We start from the raw sequence: 24042 nt of genomic DNA on the forward strand, positions 1-24042 counted from the left end.
CAGGCTGTCCCAATCTGCTAATCTAGTTTTCCTTGAACAATGAGAAGGGATTGTGGATAACTGGCTAGCTGTAAAAGTTCACATAGACATAGTCCAGCTGGCTGGACAAAAATGCACATCGTTCTCAGCTTATCTGAAGTAAAGCAAAAATACACTATCCTTGGCTGTTCTTGTTACACAATAACAGGAAGATTGTGGTGGGAAAAGAATGTTGCAGGTGGGAACAGAAAACTACAGAAGAGAAACTAGGGGCGGGCTTGGTATTTAGGCAACTAACCAATAATGAGCTTAACTTTTGTAATATGTATGAGCTAATTATAACAAGGCATAAAAGGTGACTGTAAGGGACAATAAACGAAGTCTGCTGATTACTCATATTGAGTGACTGTGTCTTCCCTCTGTCGCGACAAGGGATGATGAAAATTAAAGTTTATCTGAAGCAAAATGATGGTTAAAAATATTTTATCTAAACCCTTGTAAAATGCCTGCCAAATTAAAGCTTGGAACGTTTCATTTTCAGAGAAGAAAACTAAATCCCAGTTCCAATGGCTGAAGAGCTCAGCATGATGAACATGCTCAACATGTGAACTGAGTTCACAACTTAGCATTTCTTTGTCAATATTCTTTGACAATATTTTTTTTCTAATAACACTATAACAGAGAACAGAGACAGAAATAACTTGTTCTAAGTGAAGCTGAATAAAACAGCTCATTGAGAATGCTGATTTCTCTTCCAAAAGCAATTTTTTTCCCTAAAAAATATACTCTTATTTTTTAAACTTTCATGCAAAATTTTCACAGACCCAAAATAGAATTTCAGCCCTGGAATGATAGAGATCTGGTCTATTATTCTCTGCTGTAAATGACCACTCTGAAGCATTTGAGACAATTTAGGGGTTTTTTTGCAACGCTAAATTTAGCTCCTCATTATTTCTTTTCTTATGAATTTTGTCTCATCCACTTATTTGATGAACAAGTTACTGCCTAAGTCACTGAAAAACAATATTAAATGACAATGTTCACAGAAATAGCTACCTACATTCATTGTCTTAACTGACCGATGTATTTCAAGGAGTTTCAGTAAAGAATTCTGAAAAACAGGGTTTGAAGGAGTCATTGAGATTATGCCCTACCACCATCCATGAGCAAGTATCCTTATGCCATCTCTGAGATCATTGTTCACAGACCTCCAGTGAATGTAAGTTCCTGTTTTCTCTGGCAAACAGTAACACATCTTCACTATTCTTATCATTAAAGAGTTATTCACAAAGACTAAATAAACTCTCCCATTTACTTCTTGTCACATCTCCAGTGGACAGAGGACAGTTTATTCCACAACTCTTTGCAGCAGCCTTTTATGTATTTGAAGATTGTTATCACATCTCCCTTCAGCCCTCTTTTCTCTAAACGATCCACTTCAAATCTCACGACTGGGGGATCTTGGCACATGAATACAGATTTCTCTGCTTTCCACATCACATGCCCAGACCAGAGATCCTGGCAGCATCTAATCAGTACATTACAGTTTTGCTCAATGAGTTTTGCCTGGCATGTGGCTTCCTAATTGTAAGGCAGTGGAAAGGAACAGTGAAGGAGGGAGAACAATAGCATTATTCTCACATTTCTAGGGAAAAGTATGAATGTGTACCCTATTATTTTCATCTAATACAACTATTTTAATCAAAATGTCATGTGAAATATAGTCATTCGACTTGGAGAAATTTAGGAATAGAATATTAAAACAGTATCCTTTATCAGAAAGAGTTGTTATCTTGTTTAAAAAGAAAAAGAAGGTTTCTCAATAGGACCTATTTTCCATGAATCACGGTGACCAGAAATGATAATATTTTTAGCCTCTCAGCTTTCTTGTGTAGCCATATGAAGCTACTTGAGTTTAGTTTAGTAACTCATGCAATAATTCAGCATGCTCAGTTTCTCTCATCTCATTCATGCAGGTGTGTTGTCATAAATTGCTTGTATACAGTATTTCAGGCTTGATATTGTAATGCCAAATTCCTTTAAGCAACCCTTTAGGCCAAGGAAAATCTTTAATTGTCACTGCTTGCATAAAATCAACTTGTATAAATCATATAAACTGAGTGTCTGCAGCCTGAAAGAATGTAACCTAGCAGAGGACTACGATAATAATGGGCCAGGTAGATAGAAAAAGCATCATTATTAGCAGAAAAATCATGGCTTCTTGATTCTGCTTTTTTCCAAAGGCAGCTAAACCATACAGTGCAATGGATCATTCAAAACACATTTTGGAGTCATAAAGCACAAAATATATGCAAAGAAACTAACAGAGATAACACCTGGACAATCTTGTTCATTCCAGGTGCTTTTCTCTTCTCTTTGTAAAATTTCAGTATTCTTTCCATTTTTCTATATCTCCTGTAACTGTAAAAACTGAATTCCCTGTATTCTTTTTATCTGCTGTTTTGAGTGACTAAGGTGTGCAGTCAGGAGCCATAGTTGGTTATACTTCTTATATTATCCTTGAGAAATGGGAATACCCAAAAGCTGGCTGGTCCTTTATTACTATGTTCAAGTAAGTCAAGTAAAAACCTCCAAAGCTAGAATCAGTAAAATTGTCTTCCTCACATAAAGCCCTCCATGATTACTTTTTCTTTCCTTATCAGTCAGAATCTGGTTTGGGCAAGCTTCAAATACAATGGTACTGGCAGCCAGCTCCCCTTACACAGTAGAGACAAGCTACCCGCTACAAGCCTCAATTATCATGTGACAGAAACAAAACCAAACCAGGCCAGCCCAGAGACTGAGTCCCCAAAACAGAATATCATCAAGTACAACCATCTCAACCAACATCATTTCATGGCACATAAAGTATAAACATACCACCCAAATTGCAGAAATAGAGAGTCAATTAAAATTACTCAGCTCCTCATTACAAAAACTTGGTAGGATTAGAAGGGACGTAATAAATTATATTTTTATACAGCTACCCAAACTGACCTTAAACTAATGTGATATTTTTTCCATAGAAAGGGTCTCTGGACTTCTGATTTGCTTTTTTTTAACCACATTTATCATCCACAGAAGAAGCCTTTTCATTTGTCTTAGAACTGCATTATTCCACACTGAGCTGCCAACAGCAACAGTTCATTTGGTTTCATTTTAATAAAATAAATGACCATTGGAGAAAATAGCCAATTAATAAATATTACGATGCATTACTAGAGGCTCTTCAGTTATTTCTGAGATATAAACATGCGCATTTCCAAAATACTTTGAGACTGAGGCAAAACCACCAAGTGTGTGATAATTCCATTCCCTGAAGATCTTTGGCTCCAGTTTTATAGGGAGAGAGAAGGCCTAAAAAATCCAAGATGGCTAGTGACATTTGCCCTATGCATCAATTTCAGTTTCATCAAAATAAGAGAAAAAATATTGAGAAGACATACTTGTTCTGGCTCAATCCCTTTTCCGCCAAGTCTTTACAATTATTTCATTATTCCCAGTATACATAGGTTCTTTTCAGCTGATTGAATATTTAACCCATTGGTCACATATTCCTTTTAATAGTGAATTAAATCTGGCAATAAAGATGCATATAAAAATGTTTATAAAATGCACTAGAATGACTGGACCAGTTTTATATGGCTATTCATAGCACAGGCCAAATAAAAGCAAAACTCTATAAATATCAAATGCTTTGGGAATTGCACAATTATAGCCTTAACTTTTGGAACAATTCCACATTCTTGAAATTGTGTGTTATTTAGCAATTCTTCTTTAAGAATAAATCAAGATTATGTATTTCTACCCTACAGAACCCTACAGATTCCATATCTCCTAGCAAAAAGTCAAGCTCCACAACGCTCAATGCTTGTCCAAAACTAAAGACATGTTCTCAGAAGACTCCAGCCCACTTTGCAGAAGGTAAGAAAATACATGGCACACAATACATAGTATGTAGACATAGGTACCGCTGAAAAATGTTCCTTGAGAACCTCACACAGAGTAGGAAGTCCTTTAAAGTCAAGCAAGAAATACTGAACATAGGACTATGTCTGTAGGAGGCAACTTCCATGCCTCTCTCAAGCCTAAAACTATAAAACATAGTGGCATGTTAAGTGCCTTCATTACTGGCAAGTTACTGATCAATCTAGGTACTTATATGAGCAGAATTACTTCTTTTAAAAGGAGTTATTGTGGTCATAACCTTTAGATAATTATCTAAAATACTGTTCAGCATACTAATCTAGAAGATAGGAGGCCTGAGTCTCTCTGACACTAGCCTGAGTGCATTCAAACCCACATTCTGGAAAAATGCCTTAAGTGTAGTGCTACAGAGGCAACACAAGAACAGCCCTGTATCCAGCTGTTTAAGTGGGCTAGCTGCTGTGCATCAACAAACAAATACATAGATACAAGGTTCATTTCATGAAAAGGAAAGAGAGCAAGGAGTGGTCAGTTCTAGGTTCTGGTCCTTTTTTAGTTCTGGGATTTGATTTAAACCTGGTTTTGACTGTCTAGTGTGAAATACATAAACCACCCAGCAGCAGCTCTTCCAATAGAGGACCCAAAGCACCAAGTTAGAGAAACTGGTCTCCCTTTATCATTCTTGTAGCTTTTGTAGCCTGTCCTCAGCTAAACTAGTTTGTAGCTCCATGACTGATGCACTCTTCGGACAATATAACCATTTCACCCCTCCAAGCTGAGGTGGGCCCCCACAGTTTCTGAAGAAATGCTGTACATATAGCTGGCCACCTGCCTCTCTCCTTGTGTTTTTGAACAAGAAATGACTGTTGCTACTGTGTTCTGTGAAACAAATCTCTGTTCTGCTAAGTGAGGAAGTAATGTAGGAAATGCCATACATAGAAGTTTCCTCCCTTTTATTATGCTTAATTTTAATACAAATTGCCAGAGAAAGCAGGGGTGTAAAATGCTATCAGGATCTGACCTTGAAAGTTTATAACAGGTACCATACATTGCATGTTGTCATTTCTAACGTACCTTATTCCTGATTTCTAAGCTTAACAGTTATGGTAGAGTCTCCACAAATGCAATAGGGGTCTAGAAATTCTGCTATATTTAACAATGATTTTATTGGATTTACATAAAATCTGGCTCAGTCTTTAACAGTGAGACCAATTGTTCTCAGGGTATGCAGCTCACTGAACTGTAAGACAGGGATGAGGAGCATAATAAATCCCCATAATTCAAGGGGAAATGGTTAGCAACCTGCTATACCACTTAGATGTGTACAAGTCTATGGGGCCAGATGGGATTCACCCAAGGGTACTGAGGGAGCTGGAGGAAGTTCTCACTAAGCCACTCTAAATCAGCAGTCCTGACTAACCAGGGAATTCTCAGTTGACTGGAGGTTGGTAAATCTGACACCCATCTACAAGAAGGACCAGAAGGAAGACCTGGGGAACTACAGGCATGTCAGCCTGACCTTGGTGCTAAAGAAGGTTATGGAGCAGATCATCCTGAGAGCCATCACATGGCACGTACAGGACAGCCAGGTGATCAGGCCCAGTCATCATGGGTTTATAAAAGGCAGATCCCACATGACTAACGTGATCTCCTTCTATGACAAGGTGACCCACTTAGTGGATGAGAGAAAGGCTGTGGATGGTATTTACCGGGACCTTAGTAAAGCCTTTGACACCATTTCCCACAGCATTTTCCTGGAGAAACTGGCTGCTCAAGGCTTGGACAGGCATACTTTCTCTGGGTAAAAAACTGGCTGGATGTCTGGGCCCAGAGAGTTGTGGTGAATGGTGTTACATCCAGTTGGCATCCAGTCACAAGGGCTCAGTATTAGGTCCAGTTTTGTTTAATATCTTTATTAATGATCTGGACAAGGGTATTGAATGCACCTTCAGGAAGTTTGCAGACTCCAAGTTGGGGTGGGAATGTTGATCTGCTTGAGGGAAGGAAGGCTGTACAGAGGGATCTGGACTGATTAGATCGATGGGCCAAGGACAATTGTATGAAAGTCAACAGGGCTAAGGGCCGAGTCCTGCACTTGGGTGACAATAACACCACACAACACTACAGGCTTGGAGGAAGAGTGGCTGGAAAGCTGCCTGAAGGAAAAGGACCTGGGGGTGTTGGTTAACAGCTGGTTGAATACGAGCCAGAAATGTGCCCAGGTGGCCAAGAAGGCCAATAGCATCCTAGCTTGTTCAGAAATAGTGTGGCCAGCAGTAGAGGGGTGATCATCCCTTTGTACTCAGCACTGGTGAGGCCACACCTCTGTCCTGGTTTCAGCTGGGATGGAGTTAATTTTCTTCTTAGTAGCTAGTACAGTGCTGTGTTTTGGCTATGATGTGAGAACAATGTTGATAACTGCACTGATGTTTTTAGTTGTTGCTGGGTAATGTTTATACTAAGTCAAGGACTTTTCAGTTCCCTGGGCCTTGCCAGCCAGAGGGCTGGAGGGGCACAAGAGACTGTGAAGGGACACAGCCAGGTCAGCTGACCTGAACCAGCCAAAGAGGTATTCCATACCATGGGATATCATGCCTGGTATATAAACTTGGAGGGTTGGCTGGGGGAGAATCGTTGCTTGGGGACTGGCTGGGCATCGGTCAGCAGGTGGTGAGCAGTTGTACTGTGCATCACTTGGTTTTTTTTGTCCTTCACCCTTTCTTTGGATTTTACCCTTTTTTCCCATCATTCCATTTTAATTGTTATTACTATTATTATTGTTATTGTTATTACTGTTGTTCTTATATTTTTATTCTGTTTACATTATTAAATTGTTCTTATCTCAACCCTCGAGTTTTACATTCCTTTCTGATTCTCCTCCCCACCCCTCTGGGTGTGGGGAGCTATTATTCCTGTCCCCAAAAGAAGCACTGAAAAATAATTTAAAATTTCTTGCAAGCTATTTTTATCCAACACTCTTCCTTGTCTGGCTGAAACCATATTAGTTTTAAAGGGGTGAGACTCACACAATCTGCATTTGTGACAACATAGAGATAACTATATATTACTGCACAGGCACAAAAGCTTCACAATTTATTTACAGTTGGATGGCATTTAAATTAGATGTCAGTTGCCCAAGCATTCATATAAGAATGACAGCTGGAGTACAGGAATTGCTGGTGCTGTTTGTTTACAAGAGACGTTTAATAAAAAGAAATCATGATCCTGTGCATTTAGCAGTGTATAAAGGTATTACAAGATTCTCCATGATTTATATTTACCAATATTTGGTTAATTGTCGATCTACTTCTGACTTAGCTGTTTGCATCTAATTTCATGGTTGAATTCCTAATATAATTAATTTCTGAGCTTTATCAGTAGATATCTGGTTATTAAGAGCTATATGGTGCATTATAAACCCCAATACCTTGTTAAAAAAAGACCAGATGTATAGCCTACTGATGTCAGTGGAAATTTCCCTTTGACTGTTGTCATGGTTTAACCCCGGCTGGCAACCAAGCACCAGACAGCCATTTGCTCACGCCCCACACAGTGGGATGAGGGAGAGCGTAGGAAGAGTAAAAGTAAAACTCAAGGGTTGAGATACAGACACTTTAATAGGTAAAGCAAAAGCCACACACACAAGCAAAGCAAAACAAGGAATTCATTCACCACTTCCCATGGCCAGGCAGGTGTTCGGCCATCCCCAGGAAAACAGGGCTCCATCATGCATAACGGTTACTCGGGAAGACAAATGCCATAATGCCAGAAGTCCCCCCCTTCCTTCTTCTTCCCCCAGATTATATATACTCAGCATGACGTCATATGGTATGGAACACCTCTTTGTTTAGCTCAGGTCAGCTGACCTGGCTGCGTCCCCTCCCAATTTCCTGTGCCCCTCCAGCCCTCTCACTGGCAAGGCCTGGGAAACTAAAAACTCCTTGACTTAGTAAAAACACTACCCAGCAATAACTAAAAACATCAGTGTCCTATCAGCATTGTTCTTACACCAAATCCAAAACACAACACTGCACCAGCTACTAGAAGAAAATTAACCTAATCCCAGCTGAAACCAGGACAGTATCTACCCCTTACTCCATACCATTTACATCATGCCACACTTTCCAATACAACCTCATTAACCACCATCACCCTTCCCATCCTTTGATATAATACACAGATATCATTCCCCTAGGCCAGGGGTCCTCAGATTTTTTAAACAGGGGGCCGGTGCGCGGATGAAGTGGCAGGAGGTCATCTGCGGCTGCTTGGTTTCCCCCCCCAACACCCGGCGGGGGGATGTGTGTGTTCTGTAAATACCAGGGGCCGGATTGAGGACCCTGGGGGGCTGTATCTGGCCGATGGGCCATAGTTTGAGGACCCCTGCCCTAGTCTATGCACCACCCCTGTAAAATGTCTATAAAACATCCACAAATGTCCAATGAGTTCATTTAGTCCGTGAACATGAGCTCTTATGGTAGTCATTCAGGAGAAGAGAGGTTGTGTGTTGTATGGGGTTATCGGGCATCAAAGCCAGCTCAGGTCAGGTCACTGCTGTACTTGCACCGCTTCTTCTAAGGCTTGTCCTCCAATGGTCCAGGTGGTTCCTGCTATGGTCATTCCTATAAAATGAAACATGGATTACAACAATTTAAAGGTATATCCATTGCAATCTCCACCCCTGGTCCCTACGGACCAGCCCATAGGGTTTAACATTGCAATGAACTCCTCCCCTTGACCCTGCTCCAGCTTGGACTTATCCCTAGACTGCAGTCCCTTAGGGTTGTACCTGCTCCAAGTGGAGCCTCAGCTACAAGCTGCAGCATCTCCAGGGGTGTACCTGCTGCGGCATAGACTCATCCACAGCCACAGTCACTTCGAGGTGCACTTGTTCCAACATGGCCTTATCCATGGGCCATGACCATAGACCTGCTCCAGCATGGCCTTATCCCTGGCTGCAATCCCTCCAGGGCTGTACCTGCTCTGTTGTGGGCTTATCCATGGCCACACACTTTGAGGTGCTCCATCATGACCTCATGCACAGCCACTGATGCTTCTGGGTGTACCTACTGCATCATGGACTTATCTACGGCCACAGATGCTTCAACGTGTACCTTCTTCAACATGGACTTGTCCTTGGTCCACACTTCCTTCAGAGGCATACCTGCTGCAGCACAGACATAACCATAGCCGCAGACACTCCAAGATCTACCTGCTCAGGCATGGACTTATTCACAGCTACAGATGCTTTGGGGTGTCTGGCTCCCATGTGGACTCATCCACAGGTCACAGTCCCTTTGACTCGAATTCACACTGGAGTTCCAGCTTGTTGCATTAAAGGGGATGGAGTAATTTAGCAGGAAATAACCCCTCCTCCCTCCCTTCCAACTCTCCTCACTGAGGTGAGAGGTTGGGTGCAGCTAGGTTTAAATCCTAGGTGACGTCCAATTTACCACTATCAGTCCAGTCGCGTTTAATATGTATATTAAACTACCACGGGTCTGGATACACTGATAGCAGCCTGCACTGCCAGTCCAGTCGTATTCATGAACTAGCACAGCCACACTCTAGGGTATGGTCACGTTCAATGAGAAACTGTGACGACCAGCTACTTAACAGTGCAGTTTTACTAGCAACAGATATACAGGTTTCTTTTACTGCCAGTGACAGTGACTGTCTGCAAAAAGGCACATGCAAATAAAATGTTATAAAGCATAAAACGTGCAAAAAAGTTACAACAATACAGCCTGGCTACAAATATTAAAGAGTGACTCTCTAGAGATATTTCTAAGTCTCCCAATGAAGCACTTAATTTAAGTCTCACCCAAGGCATCCCAAGAGGGGGAGAAGCAAGCCTCAGCCCGTCGGCCTATCCCAGGAGTCTGTCTCCGTGGCATCTTCCCTTAGCTTGTTCTCGGTGGTGTCTTCCCCACTTGTCCCCGCATTCATTCACTTTTTATACTTCTCTCTACTCTCAGGTGGAGTTTGAGTGACCCTAGTCATACATGCCTTTATTATGATTGGTGCAAAGTTCTCTCGCTTTCATTTAAAGATACAGTTCATTTTAAATTTACTACGCATGCTCCCTGAGCAGGGGATTCTCTCTCTTCGGGGGGCCATTTGAGTAGGAGGTCACGATCTCCCACTATCACAATTATTTTACCCTAGCATCCTTGAATTTTGTCTCTTCAGCAGTTTGTTTTCTTTTAGCAGGTAGCATGTCCTCGTCAGAAAGCTTTGAAGTGCTGAGCGGGCCTAGTTCCCGACCTTCTCTCACAGATAATGAGGCTCTTGCTTGGTCTTCGCCAAAGTTGTTGGCCCAGCAACAGACATCTTCTCATATATTTTCCAGCCGCTATGCAGTTTATCGGCTGTATGGTACCATCGCATTCCTAGTCCTGCAGGGAGCACAGCAGAGCCTGGCCGCAGGGTCTCCACTCCACTCCTCCTCTAGGATAGCAGGTTGTATGTCTTACGGAACTGTGGTGATGTAGATTTCGTGCATGCCAACTATCCTGAAGTGGCAATTGTATATTTCCCTAAAAAGCTTTCTGTAATACTACGCTTCTATTAGGACCCAATTTTTCTCTAATTCCCCCCTCAAGGTGATTTTCCCACACAGCCTATCCAGTACAGCAGCACAGAAATAGCAGCGATGCCCTGGCCATCTGCCAGCCCAGGCACATCGCCATTGCTGTTATCAAAATGTTCCTGGGCACAGCACAGTGAGATGATAAGCAGTACAGCAAGCAGCAAAAGCAAAAAGCAGCTACTAACTGTGTATTAGTCTAGTGCTTGTAATGCAAGCAAGTTCCATGGCAAGTACAGAAACCTTCCCCTTAATAGCTAAACAGCAATAACAGCTATAAATTCAAACTAGCACATTCCAATCAAATCCATTGTTATTTCAAACCCTTCAAGCCCCATGTTGGACTGTCGTGGTTTAACCCCATCCAGCAACCAAGCACCGCTCAGCCACTTGCTCACTCCCCCCAGAGAGGATGGGAAGAGTAAAACTGAGAAGACTCGTGGGTTATGATAAAGACAGAGTAATAGGTAAAGCAAAAGCCGCGCATTCAAGCAAAGCAAAACAAGGAATTCATTCACCACTTCCCATGGCCAGGCAGGTGTTCGGCCATCCCCAGGAAAGCAGGGCTCCATCATGCATAACGGTTACTCGGGAAGACAAACGCCATAATGCCAGAAGTCCCCCCCTTCCTTCTTCTTCCCCCAGATTATATATACTCAGCATGACGTCATATGGTATGGAACACCTCTTTGTTTAGCTCAGGTCAGCTGACCTGGGTGTGTCCCCTCCCAATTTTTTGTTCCCCTCCAGCATTCTCACTGGCAAGACCTGGGAAACTGAAAAGTCCTTGACTTATTGTAAACATTACCCAGCAACAACTGAAAACATCAGTGTCCTATCAACATTGTTCTCACACCAAATCCAAAATACATCTCTGCACCAGCTAATGAAAAGAAAATTAACTCTATCCTAGCTGAAACCTGGACAATTGTGGACCCAAGCCCAATGGAAACAGCATCTCAGCCACCAGGAATGCTGATAAAACTACCATCCAATTGCCTCCATCCAGTACTGGCCTGAAAGCAGGCTCCTGCGTGTTTGCTCCTACAGTTCTGCAATCTTAGTATTAAAGAAAGTAATTCTATTTTGTCAGTTTATTTATGATTTCACCAACTGTAAAGCAGCCACATTATATTTCAAAATATTCTTCAGCAATTTGGTTTTGCCCAGAAAACTCACTACTGGATCCGACAGGTCTACCTACTACCACCACCACTTTGAATCATTGCTTGTCCTTTAATAAACTTTCCTCCATTAAATCAATACTGCTCCCACCAGCATATATTTCTTTTTTCATGAAGTACATAAATGTTGAAAGCCAGTGACATCAAACAGCCATTGTAACTAAAGTGAAAAATGAACCTGTATTATAAAAAAACATAGATCTGAGAATATATTATACAAACTAATATGTGTTAAAGTCAGAGTCTCACTTAGGAACCTGGTGTAGACATATATCCTTTATTATTCTAACTTATACAGAAATTCACCATACTAGAATAAGATCACACAGCCCTCTATAGTAAGAGTCAGATTTTCAGAGTGTTCCTGGCTAGATCTTCAAAGAAATTTACTGCAATACCCAAGAAATACTTTTATTTTTTTTATTATTTTTTAAGCAGCCACCTCTGGTTTTGATGTACTTGATTAAATCCCCCCCCCCCCCCCCCCGTAATTCAGAGATCAGCATGCTGAGCTTTTTAGAAAGAGGTGCTAAGTATGCAACAGGTAACAGCTTCATAACTACTCATTAATATGACAGTCTGTAACAACAATTACATTTGCCTAGATATTAATTATTTTATAGCAACAGCATATATACTTTTAGATATTAATTACAGAAGCAGTGTGACAGGTTGACCCTGGCAGGATGCTAGGTGCCCACCAAAGCCAGTCTATCACTCTCCCTCCTCAATCAGACAGGGGAAAGAAAATATAGTGAAAGGCTCATGGGTCAAGATAAGGACAGGGAGATCACTCCGCAATTACTGTCATGGGCAAAACACACTCAACTTGGGGACAATTCATTTTATTTATTACCAATCAAAGTCAGAGTAGGATAATGAGAAATAAAAACCAAATCTTAAAACACCTTCCTCTCCCCCTTCTTCCCAGGCTTAACTTTACTTCCAGTTCTCTGTCTTCTTCCTCTCAGTGGTAGAGGACAGTGAATGGAGGTTAGGGTCAGTTCATCATGCATTGTTTCTGCTGCTCCTTCCTCCTCAGAGGGAGGACTTCTCACACTCTTCCTCTCCTTCTGTGTGGGGTCCCTCCCATAGGAGACAGTTCTCCACAAACTTCTCCAACATGAGTCCTTCCCATGGGCTGCAGTTCTTCACAAACTGCTCCATCATGGGTTCCTTCCACAGGGTGCAGTCCTTCAGGAACAGACTGCTCCAGTGTGGGTCACCCACCAGGGTCACAAGTCCTGCCAGCAAACCTTCTCCAGACTGGGCTCCTCTCTCCACAGGGCCACAGGTCTTGCCAGGAGCCTGCTCCACTGTGGGCTTCCCACAGGTCCCAGCTTCCTTTGAGTGCATCCACCTGCTCCTGTGTGGGGTCCTTCATGGACTGCAGGTGGATACCTGCCCCAGTGTTAACCTCCACGGGCTGCAAGGGGACAGCCTGCCTCACCGTGGTGTTCACCACAGGCTGCAGGGGAATCTCTGCTCTGGTGCCTTTAGTACCTCCTCCCCCTCCTTCTGCATTGACCTTGGTTTCTGCAGAGTTGTTGCTCTCACATATCCTCACTCCTCTTTCCAGCTGCAGTTGCCCAGTTGCACAGTAATGTTTTCTCCTTAAATATGTCATCACAGAATGGTCAGGGTTGGAAGGAACATCTGGAGATCTAGTCCAGCTCCCTGCTAAAACAGGTCCTTCTAGATTGGGTTGCATAGAATCGCATCCAGGCAGGTTTTGAATGTCTCCAGAGAAGGAGACTCTACCACCTCTCTGGTCAGCCTGTTCCACTGCTCTGTTTCCCTCAAAGTAAAGAAGTTTGGTTCCAGTATTGGAGTGAGGCTGTATCTCATGTTTGACGAAGGGCAAAGTATTAAAGCAAAGTGGTAAAAATCTAGCCTTTGATCAGGTCCTCTACTGTATAAATCTTCTTTATACACACCCAGAAATACAGCTGGTTGAGTGGGTCAAAAAGAGTCTTTCAAAACAAGTTTTGATTTCTGTGGTCTGGTGTTCTGCGACTGACTTACTCCTACAAGCCTAGTACTCAGGTAGAATATTAAACATGCATTAGACAATCATGAACTATTTAGCTTCCAAGACCAAAGAACAGGGGTATTCATCCCAGTATGACCAAATATAATACATCCAAGAATAAAAGACTGAAAAGGCAAAAAAGGCTACCCAATCTTTTTTCATCCCAAAGGTTATATCTACACCAACAAGTAATTTGCTATGATAGGAGCAGAACAGTAGATTGAAACAGCTGTTGCCGAGATCCAGATCTCAGTTTGCAAAGGCAGCCAAATCCTTCTGCAGTCAGAACCAACATGGGAGGATCAGGGGATTGGCTTGAAAACCACAACTACTCCAAACTAAAACACTAACATAGTCACAGACTAAACCATGGACAGCAGAGACAGAAATGGCTGTACCCTTCCAGAAGGCACAGTAAAAAGCAGTCTGAAACCTCTGAGGGAACAAGTCTGTCTGTCCTTAATATCTTTACCTAACTTATCTCTAGAAATAAATAAGTAGCTTCTGAGGGGGACCAGAGGAATAATGGTCTAGAGAAATAGATAAGGAGTGGCTACATGTGTATATATGTGCAAATGCATAATTTTGGTCTTTTCCCAAAGCTCATAAAATGCAGGTCATGTAAACTCTTTTTGCTTCCATATTGTAAAGAAACACATCTTGCTTTTTGTAGACTCAGTTCAGCATTCACCAAATTAATTGAGTTAGCCTCATCAGTTAAGTCAACATTTGATGAGACCCATATATTAGAGCAGAATACAGCATCTGAATGCCTGGGCTACCTTGCATGAATAACCTAGAACACAGCTATCAATAAATATTCAATACTACCTTGTAAGTTATTGATTTTTTTTCAAGAAAAAGTCAAGGAAATAATGTCAAAATAATAAATCAGTTTACAAACTTTCATTGTTTGGTAGTGTGTACAATGTGTATATAAAAATTCTGTAAATTAGGTTTCTATTAAAATCCTCTATTATTTATCCAGTGGTAATAAAGATTCAATTTATCTCATTGAAAAGTAAATACAAATCAAATTAATGCACTGAATATCATTACAAGCCATTTTAAAATTTCATAAATGTTGCTTCTTTAGACTATTAAAGTTATTTGAATTTAAAGTGCAGTAGATATTTACATCCTTATCAGCTGCAGTTTTGCCACAGTAAGCAATTAAGGAGTTTCTCTCCATCATCCATCAATAATGCTGAATTTTCTCTCACTGCAGCAATGCACATTTAATCAAATTAGTGCAAAAGTAGCAACTGGTTGAGTACTGAGCCCAAGATAATATAAAAATGTAACCAAGCTTTTATCTGATCATAGCCAGCATATAATGAATCAGATAAGTGCTAGCACTCTCAAGTACTACAAAATAGCCTACTGACAATAACTCTCAGGATGCACCATGTTGAGGACATGCTGCTGCTGCCTGAAATGAAACAATCAGTTGGCAAGGTGAAAGCCAAAACTTCTTGACCCTCCATCCATGATTGCATGGGTTACAGTGCAGCCAGGGAATGACTGGGTGCTGGGGTCTCTATCAGGCTTTACCTTTGTTGCATTCAAAAAGAAAGTGCCAAACTTCATCTTTTAAAAAACATGCATTAGAAGCTAAATAATAGTGAGTCTCTGCCTGTAACACATTCAAGACTCTTGTTTTGTTTGTTTATCTCACATCCTGCACATATTTTCGGCTTGGCTCTAGAGCAATAAGAGATTGTTTTTCTTTCAGTGAAGCTGACATACCAGTATGTTGTATCCATCTAGTTTTGGGGCTGTTAAAAAAAAGTCTATGAAATATCAGAAAACTCACAGTAAACTAGTGAGGACTGGTAACATTGTATCATAATAACATCACTATAATAAATACCACTGGGCAGCATTGTTTGCATAAAAATTTTATAGGAACTTCCATTAACTATGTGCTTCTTATTCTTTTAGATTGTTTGAATTAAAAAGAAATCAATTTAGGTATAAAAAGAAGGCATATTCAGTTGGCACTAATTCTCTGGGAAGATTCAAGATAGAAAAAGGTTTGGACTAAGCATAAAAGTTTTGGGTTTTAAAGTCATTACTTAAAACTTTTCTGAGCATCTACTTTACTTATTCTCTTGTTGAAATACTGCTTTTCAACTTCCTCTTTGCCAAAAAGTCTTGCAGAGTATGACCTAAAATGGGAACTGTAAAACCAAGATGCAGAAGGGAAGCAAAATATGCCTGAATGCTGCTGATGGTTCTGACATATCAGTTTAAGCCTACAAGTGATTCTTTTGTCTGTACACTCTCAGTAGGTAGTCTAACACCATGGCAGAGGCACAGAACTAACAAGTGATACAGCAAAGCGCTGGTGTGAAGTGACACAAAATGCTGAAAGGCAAGGAGATATTTTCCCTACACTTTGCTTGTGTGGTTTCCTTTCATGTTGATAGATCACAAACATGGTTGATACATTCTCTAGTTAACAAGGAATACCTGTAAAAGTTATCTTGGTCTTCAAGCACCCAAATTAATTTCATAGTAAATAAATCACTACCTCCTAGTTCTTTTCTCTTAACAGGCACTGGAAATTTATTTCTTTATTGCTGTTCATGATGTACACACATTCATTGAGTTATTCTTTTCCTTGTAGTGGGTTATATTAGAGTCTGGTGACTTCAAATTCAAGTAGTTCACAAAGCCATTTATTTGCTTCTTGAATTAATTGAGACTCCAACTTTATTCTTATTTTGCATTTCTGGGGTTTCATATATCACCATCACAATGTTTAGAACAATATAATAAAATAAATAGATTATTTCAGTTGGAAGGGACCTACAGTGATCATCTAGTCCAACTGCCTGACCAATTCAGTGCTGACCAAAAGTTAAAGCATGTTATTAAGGACATTGCCCAAATGCCTCTTAAACACTGACAGGCATGGGGCATCAGCCACTTCTCTAGGAAGCCTGTTCCAGTGTTTGACCACCCTCTCAGTAAAGAAACGATTCCTAATGTCCAGTCTAAACCTCCCCTGGCACAGACTTTGGCTGGAAGAGCTAAATTTCTTCAGAGTAGATAGAGAGGATGTTTACAAAATGCAAATTGTCTAGAAAGAACTGTGGGATGAAGGTTAGATGGAGGGTTTGGTTTTGTTTATTGTGTTTAGTGGGGTTTTTTTATCATCACATATGTGATGCTCTATAATGTTCTTTCAATAGGATGAGTTAAGGGTAAAATCTTCCAACTAGTTAAGGAATCTGGCAGGAAACAGATCTGATGGGTAAGGAAGATCCCTTTCAACTTCTCCTTAGTATGTAAAAAATTGCTATTATCTCATCAGCCCTCCTTCCCCTCAAACTTCTGGGTCTATGTAATGTATTTCTTCAGAGGTTTGTGCATTTAATTTTTCTCCTAGTGCCAGATTAAACCTGCAGTGAGCTGTGGGAACACTGGAGCTTTCCCTAGCAGGCCATAAAATGAGTCATGAGGAAGCCACAGCTCTGAATGAATCTGTGTGTTACATGGATCACATGTTAAGGGGATAAGTAGTCTCACTGAATACATTTTCACATCCTGAGAAAAAGCAAGGATAGCATTTGGGTGATTCTGTTAGCCACAAGCATGAATTCCCTTGGATTCAGCCTCAACTGTACTCCCCCTTTCTTCCTGAACAGATCCTGTTCCTCCCTGGGAGAAAGAATAAATATAATTAACTGCCTGTGATACATCTAAAGATATCCCTTTTCTATCATGTCTGAGGCACTTAGCCTAGACGCAGGGGTCCTCAAACTACGGCCCGCGGGCCAGATACAGCCCCCCAGGGTCCTCAATCCGTCCCCTGGTATTTACAGACACACACCCCTGCCCCCCCCCCGCCGGGGGTTGGGGGGGGGACGACGACCAAGCAGCCACAGATGACCGCCTGCCACTTCATCCGCGCGCTGGCCCCCTGTTTAAAAAGTTTGAGGACCCCTGGACTAGAGCCTCATGATCCTTGTGCTTCACACAGCCAGACCACACACACAAGCAGTACTGTGGATTCTCTCTTGCCTCCGCATCAAGTGGTAGGATGCAGCAAAACAAGCAAAACATCCCAAAAAACACTAATTCGAGCAGCTGTCTATATAACCCTGAAAAGAACCCTGATTAATTTTAAGTTAACTATCTAACAAAATATTTTCTCAACATAAAGAAACATCTTATAGAAGTCACAATGTAAGCTTTTGGCACCACTGTAAGCTCTCTAAAGCAGCAGTTAGATGTGTTATGAAAGAGGAGTGAATCCCATATGAATAAAAGAAAATTTGTACCACTTTCCAGAGTTTTCTTGGGTGAGACAAACTGGAAATTATATCAGAAGATATGTGTTTTAGTCATACAGAGATCTTGATCAACTTCATTCTTCTGTTACTATTTTACAGAAGAAAAAAATTACTAATAACTGAAATTAAAGTATTATTTCAACCTATCTCTTTACAGTTTTAAAAACCCCAAATCTAAATACTGTCATATCACTAAAGCCAGTGCTCATACTTGCTTCTATATCAAGACTTTAATGATGTTTCAAAAACTTTGAAGATGTGATCCATCTACAATTCACAGAGAGTAATAAAGAGAAAGGAAAGCAATCTTTTCTGAGCTAATCACACCCAACTTCTCAGTTTTCATTACACCAATAGGTCTTCACTGACGCCACCTTTTCAACACAACTCTGTCACTGATATGAACCATGCCTGATATATAATTAATTCACTTCTTGACTTCTATTCCACCTAGAATGAACACAACCACTATCACAAAAAACGTTTGGTTTATATCACAATTTTCCTTTCTTCACAAAGCTGTATATGATTCTTACAACAAAGATTTCCAGGGCAGAGAAAAATAAAGTTTAACTCTCTTTTGGAAACAGACTATACACATCTTCAGAGCACAGATTAGCTCAGAAAATATTTTCTGCTAGGAAATTTGTTTAAATGGTTGACTCTGCAAATTCAAATGGAGTCACTAAAGCTGCATATACTATTTGTTTCCTGAGCTTACACTACAGGATTCTGTTGATGCAGCTGCAACAGGGATACATGGAGTCCCTAAGCTGCAGGATCCCTCCCAGACAAAAAAATATAATAATAAATAAATAAATAAATAAATAAATAAAAATCAGGAAAACTCTACTGTTAGCAGAGTTGTTCATTCATAGGATGAACACACCACAGGCTGTATAGACTGAAACTATCTTTCCCACTTAGATCACTTATCTGGGAAAAGGGAAACTACATTTACATTTCACTACAGACATAGACAGCACGCACTCACATTCACATTCGAAAAAAAAGCAACAATAGTCTTACATTTCATACTGCCTCTTTCAGTTTCAGGAACTAATAGCAATCTCATAGTCTTACCATAGGAAAACCAAAGAGTTTGCATTCCTCCATCAGTACCAGTGTCATCCATAGGATCTTCCTTCAGCACAGAAACTAAAGAAGCAACCGTTGCAAAGGATGTCACAGCATAAATTGCTTCCTGCACATCATGAGTTAATGAAATTGTCTTTGCTTCTTGAACTTGGATGTAGACTGATTGCCTGCATATAGACCAATAGAGCTATTAAGATGTCTCTATTTCAACATTAGGCTTCTGGCAATGTATTTAAGAATCAGTAAACCTGATAGCAATGAACAAAATTGCCAGATTGACCTGATACTTTAATTAATTGCAATGGCTTGCAAATTATCTTTACAAATGTAAGGCTAGTCTTAAATAAAGTAAATAATTCATTAGCTGTTAAGAAAAAGAGAACTGAATAACCAATAGCACAAGTTTACAACAAAATGAAGCAATTAAAGGCAATAAAAGAGGGCATTATTATTAACAAAATGGATAAAGAAATTAATGCAAGCATGATGGATTGGGGAGCATGGACAAAGAAATCTCAAAAAAGAGTAGCAGACACATGTTAGTATTTTAACTTTCAGATTATATTAATTTTTTTATTTCTCACAATAAAGCAAGCTGACTGCTGTGGATTCCATGAAATGAAGAATTCCTACCTGGGACCAGAGTGTATAATCCAGAGTTTTGCATTTTTGTATGTATTATAAATACAGGTTTCACACAGACCAAGACGTAGCTAAGGCAAAACCATCATTCTTGAAAAAGTAGTTCCACTCTAAAAAACTGGCTGTAAAAACTCAACTGTATAAGGTTCTGCATCTTATGTGTCTCGATGGCTTTAAATCATATTTGTTCAAAGCTCAAGTTGGTTTTATTTCCTCCAGAAACATGTCTAGAAGGCTTCCCTTGGGATAAGTAACTTCTGCTGTGTTCCTTCTGGCTTGTGCATCATCCTCAGAAAAATGATTCATTTGAATACATATTTCTGATTATGATATGTGAGCCAAAAGGAAAGTAACAGAAGTTTCTTGTAATACTGACTACTCGAAGAAATCTTTAGATATGGCACAATGACTCAGAGCTGACTCTGACCTAGTAGTGCCTTGAACTATGCAGCATATACCTAAAATTGACTAAAGCCCCCTTTGATGTAGAGAATCTACCACCAAATTTCAGATACATAATAAACTTGCAGCAGTATGAAGGATACCACTGCTTCATGTTAATAACCAATGAATATTTAAATCTCCTAATTAAATGAGATACTATCAAGAGCAATCTGCAATTGCTTTGGTAGCATTTCCTCTCTGGGGTTCTTTTTAGCCAGCTCAGATGTTGACTGCTACAATATCTGAGGACTGGAAGGAATGTTTCAACTTCAAATTTAAACCAGAAAGCACCTTTTATCCTCAAAAATGAAACAGTTGATAACCAGATGTGGTGGGTTGACCTTGGCTGGATGCCAGGTGCCCACCAAGATGCTCTATCACTCTCCTCCTCACCAGAACGGGGGGGAGAAAATAAGATGAAAAAAACCTTGTGGGTCAAGATAAAGGCAGCTCAATGAAGCAATAGCAAAAGTTGTGCATGCAGAAGCAAAGGAAAACCAAAGATGTTATTCTCTACTTGCCGTCAGCAGGCAGTGTTAGGCCACTTCCTGGGAAGCAGGGCTTCAGTACACATAGAGGTTGCTCAGGAAGACAAATGTAGTAAATAACAAATGCCCCCCCTTCCTTCTCCTTTCTCTTAGCATTTATATCTGAGCAGATGTCATATGGCATGGAATATCCTTTTGGTCACTTTGGGTCAGCTGTCCTGGTTATGTCCCCTCCCAAGATCTTGCACACCCCCAGCCTACTGGTGAGAGGTGGTGTAAGGGACTGTGCCGGTGAGACCCACCATCACCACAGCAGATGTGTTGTCTCAACATTGCTATGGCAGGAAACTCATGCCATCACCACAGTGAATGATCTATCTATACATTGTCAAGGCAGGAAGATAACACCACTACCACCGCAGAGATTTAGGAGACCAACTGATGCCATGGAGCAACGGGGGAGGCTGATCCTGCAAAACTTAACCAAACCCCTGTGCATGTGCCCATACTTGGGGTCAGGAGGATCAAGGATCCTGGAGGCCCCTGAGGAATGTTGGGCACGTATACCATTGCCGGGTGGAAGGTGTGGTTAAGCAGAACAGCTTGTAAAAACTCTATAAAAAACGGAACAAACTAACATCGGACGGAACGTTCCCCCACCGGACTTGGAAAAGAATTGGACTGTCGGGACGCCACAGCTCCGGGGTGGTAGCTATTGCCTTGAACTCTTTCTTTCTTTCCTTCTTTCTTTCTTTCCTTCTTTCTTTCTTTCCTTCCTTTCTCTCTCTTTATCTCTTACTCTCTCTCCCTTTGCATTCGCAGATTTATTGTTGGGCAAATAAAGTTCCTTGGCTCTTGACTTCGTTTTGAGTCTTAATTCTGTTCCCAAGAGTACAAACAGAACCAAGCTCTGGTCTCAAACCGGCATGAGACATTTTAATTGGCATCACAGACAGGATTCTTGGTGAAACAGAGAGTGCCAGGCTCTTTATGAGAGACTTTTGTGTGTGTGTGCCTGAGACGTACCTTGATACGAAGTGAATGCGGAGTGTGGATCCGCAGCTCTGTTTGTCTGCGAGGAAAACAGCCAGAGAAGGACGAAGTGATAGAATTGAACAAGAGATGAGTCTCTGAAGAAGTTTAAAGGTGTTACCTCCTGAGAGTGAAGGGGGGGTGGAGGGGGGTGGTGTTAGTAGTAGAGAATTTACAGTGAGGTCCTCTCAGGACGAAGTAACCCCACTTTGGTGAAATGAGTGCCCACACATCTACAGATGTTAGTGATGTTTCCCCCACTGAGATTTATATAAATTGGATGACTTTTGGGAACCTATCATGCTCACCCAGCTCCCCAAGGGCGAGAATGGACAAAAAATCACTGGTTCCAACCGCAGAGTATAGTGGATAGGATCATGATATTGCAGAAGGAGGCTAAAGTTAGGTCTGGGAAGGGGAAATCCATAATTTGTGCAGTTTTGGGAGCAAGTTTGGCAGCAGCCATGGAAGATAGGAGGCAAAGATTGTGTCAAGATGATGCCATGGTAGATTCCTTGAAAATGTCAGTTAAAACACTGTGAGAACAGTTAGAAGAGACCAAACAGCTATTAGAGGAGGAAAGAAACCAGAATGCTTTTCTAAAAGAGACATTAAGAGAAGAATTGTGGAAAGAGAGTGACTCATTTGGGGAGGTGGAGTCGAAGTTAACAGAGAGAGAGATTAGGCAAATACATCCCCAGGGGGATTTACAGAGAGCAAAAGAGGCAGCAGAAACCCCTCCTCACATGTAAACCCTAGTCAAGACTGAGTATTTGTATGAGACAGACAATGACACTTGTCCCCAAATTGTTACTAAAGAGGAGATAGCAAAATTAAGGAAGGATTTTGCAAGGACTCCAAAGGAATCCAAAACAGAATATGCTTGGAAAGTGTCCCTGTCAGGAGGAGATGGGATTTTGTTGTCAGAGAAGGAAGCAGAAGGATACTGGGTTCCAGGTGTGTTTTTAACTACAGGCAACCATCGGACCCCATGGTCATTGACACAGAAGGCAGTGTATTGGGCTCCCTTTGAAGAGAGGAGACCCCGTAGCCATAAAAGGTACAATGGATCAGCTAGTAGAAATTGTACAAAAGGCAGCTTGTCTGCAGATGATGTATGATAGAAGGCTTGAATGTCACCAGGGCTCTCCCATGATGATGCCTGTGGACCCAGAACGGATGACTCCTCTAATTTGAGGACTTCCTGATTCTTTAAAATCCATTGGGATCCAGCTACAGGGGAAGATACAAAATACCCCCCGTAGCAGATAGAGTTACATGGGGGGAAGTTGCCCAAGTGCTAATTAATTTTGGAAGAAAATATGGTTCTGTTGCTGGATCCTGGCAAAGACCCAAAACAAGAGCCATATGAACTGCAGGAAAAGCTGAGGGACAGTCAGTGCTGGTTCAGAGAAGTCAGAATTATAAATCAGTCTGATTTACTGATCCTGGGAGAGGGAGACCCCTAAGACAACAGGAATGGTGGCAGCTGGGGCTTCAGAGAGGTATTCCCCAGGATCTAATGGATGGGCTCCCCACCCAGAAATTGGAGAAACTTGTACAGATATGGTCAGGGCACAAAGTTAGTTTTGCGAAGAGGGTCCCCCGTGGAGAGTCGGCCAAGTCACAACAATCACACCAATATGGCTACATGCCGTGCTCACTTTATTAAACAAACAGGTTATATTTATAATTTAAACCGACCACTCACATGACTTTATACACGGGTGATTGGATAAAAGTCTCTGCGCCACGTGGGGGTCCGTGTCGCTGATTGGTGGGCATGCTGCAGGTGCCTGATCAGAGTGTGCCAATGAGAGTGTGTTGATTTCGCGGTTCCCAGGACTTGCTCTGCACCTGGCTTCTTGTTTGTGCATAGCTTGTTTTCCTTCTCCCACTGCTTGTTCCCAGGACTATTTAAAACTGCTCTGCAGCTTCAACTAACAGGCCTGGGTTGTCCAACCCAGACAATGGTAACATATGTCCTCGGTCCTTTAAATATCCCTCTACAGTTTTGAGCCAACCCCTAGTGACCCACCATCAATAGGCATCGGGGGAAAAGCTGATGAAGTAAAGAGGGCAACGGGAAACTAGATCCTCCGTCCCCTGAATGTGGGGGGCTGGGGAACGGATGATGGATGTTTAAATGGCAACTCACCTTAAATTTGAGAGGGGATTTAATGATTACAGTGTCTGTAGGGCTACGGAAAAAAAACAATAACCTTTTTAATTGGTACTGGGGCACAAATCACTGCTCTGATGTGGAGTGAGGTGGAGCAATGTGGAATTTTGACTTTGTCTAGAAACCTAGTTGTCTTAAATG

General features: G+C 41.3%; 1 pseudogene; it reads left to right on the forward strand.

The window, feature by feature from the left end:
- Positions 1 to 1141: 1141 nt before the first annotated feature.
- On the forward strand, positions 1142 to 23813 carry LOC121080665 (annotated as a pseudogene).
- The last annotated feature ends 229 nt before the right edge of the window (positions 23814 to 24042 follow it).

The sequence above is a fragment of the Falco naumanni genome, chromosome W (assembly GCF_017639655.2).
Source record: "Falco naumanni isolate bFalNau1 chromosome W, bFalNau1.pat, whole genome shotgun sequence".
Classification (NCBI taxonomy): Eukaryota; Metazoa; Chordata; class Aves; order Falconiformes; family Falconidae; genus Falco; species Falco naumanni.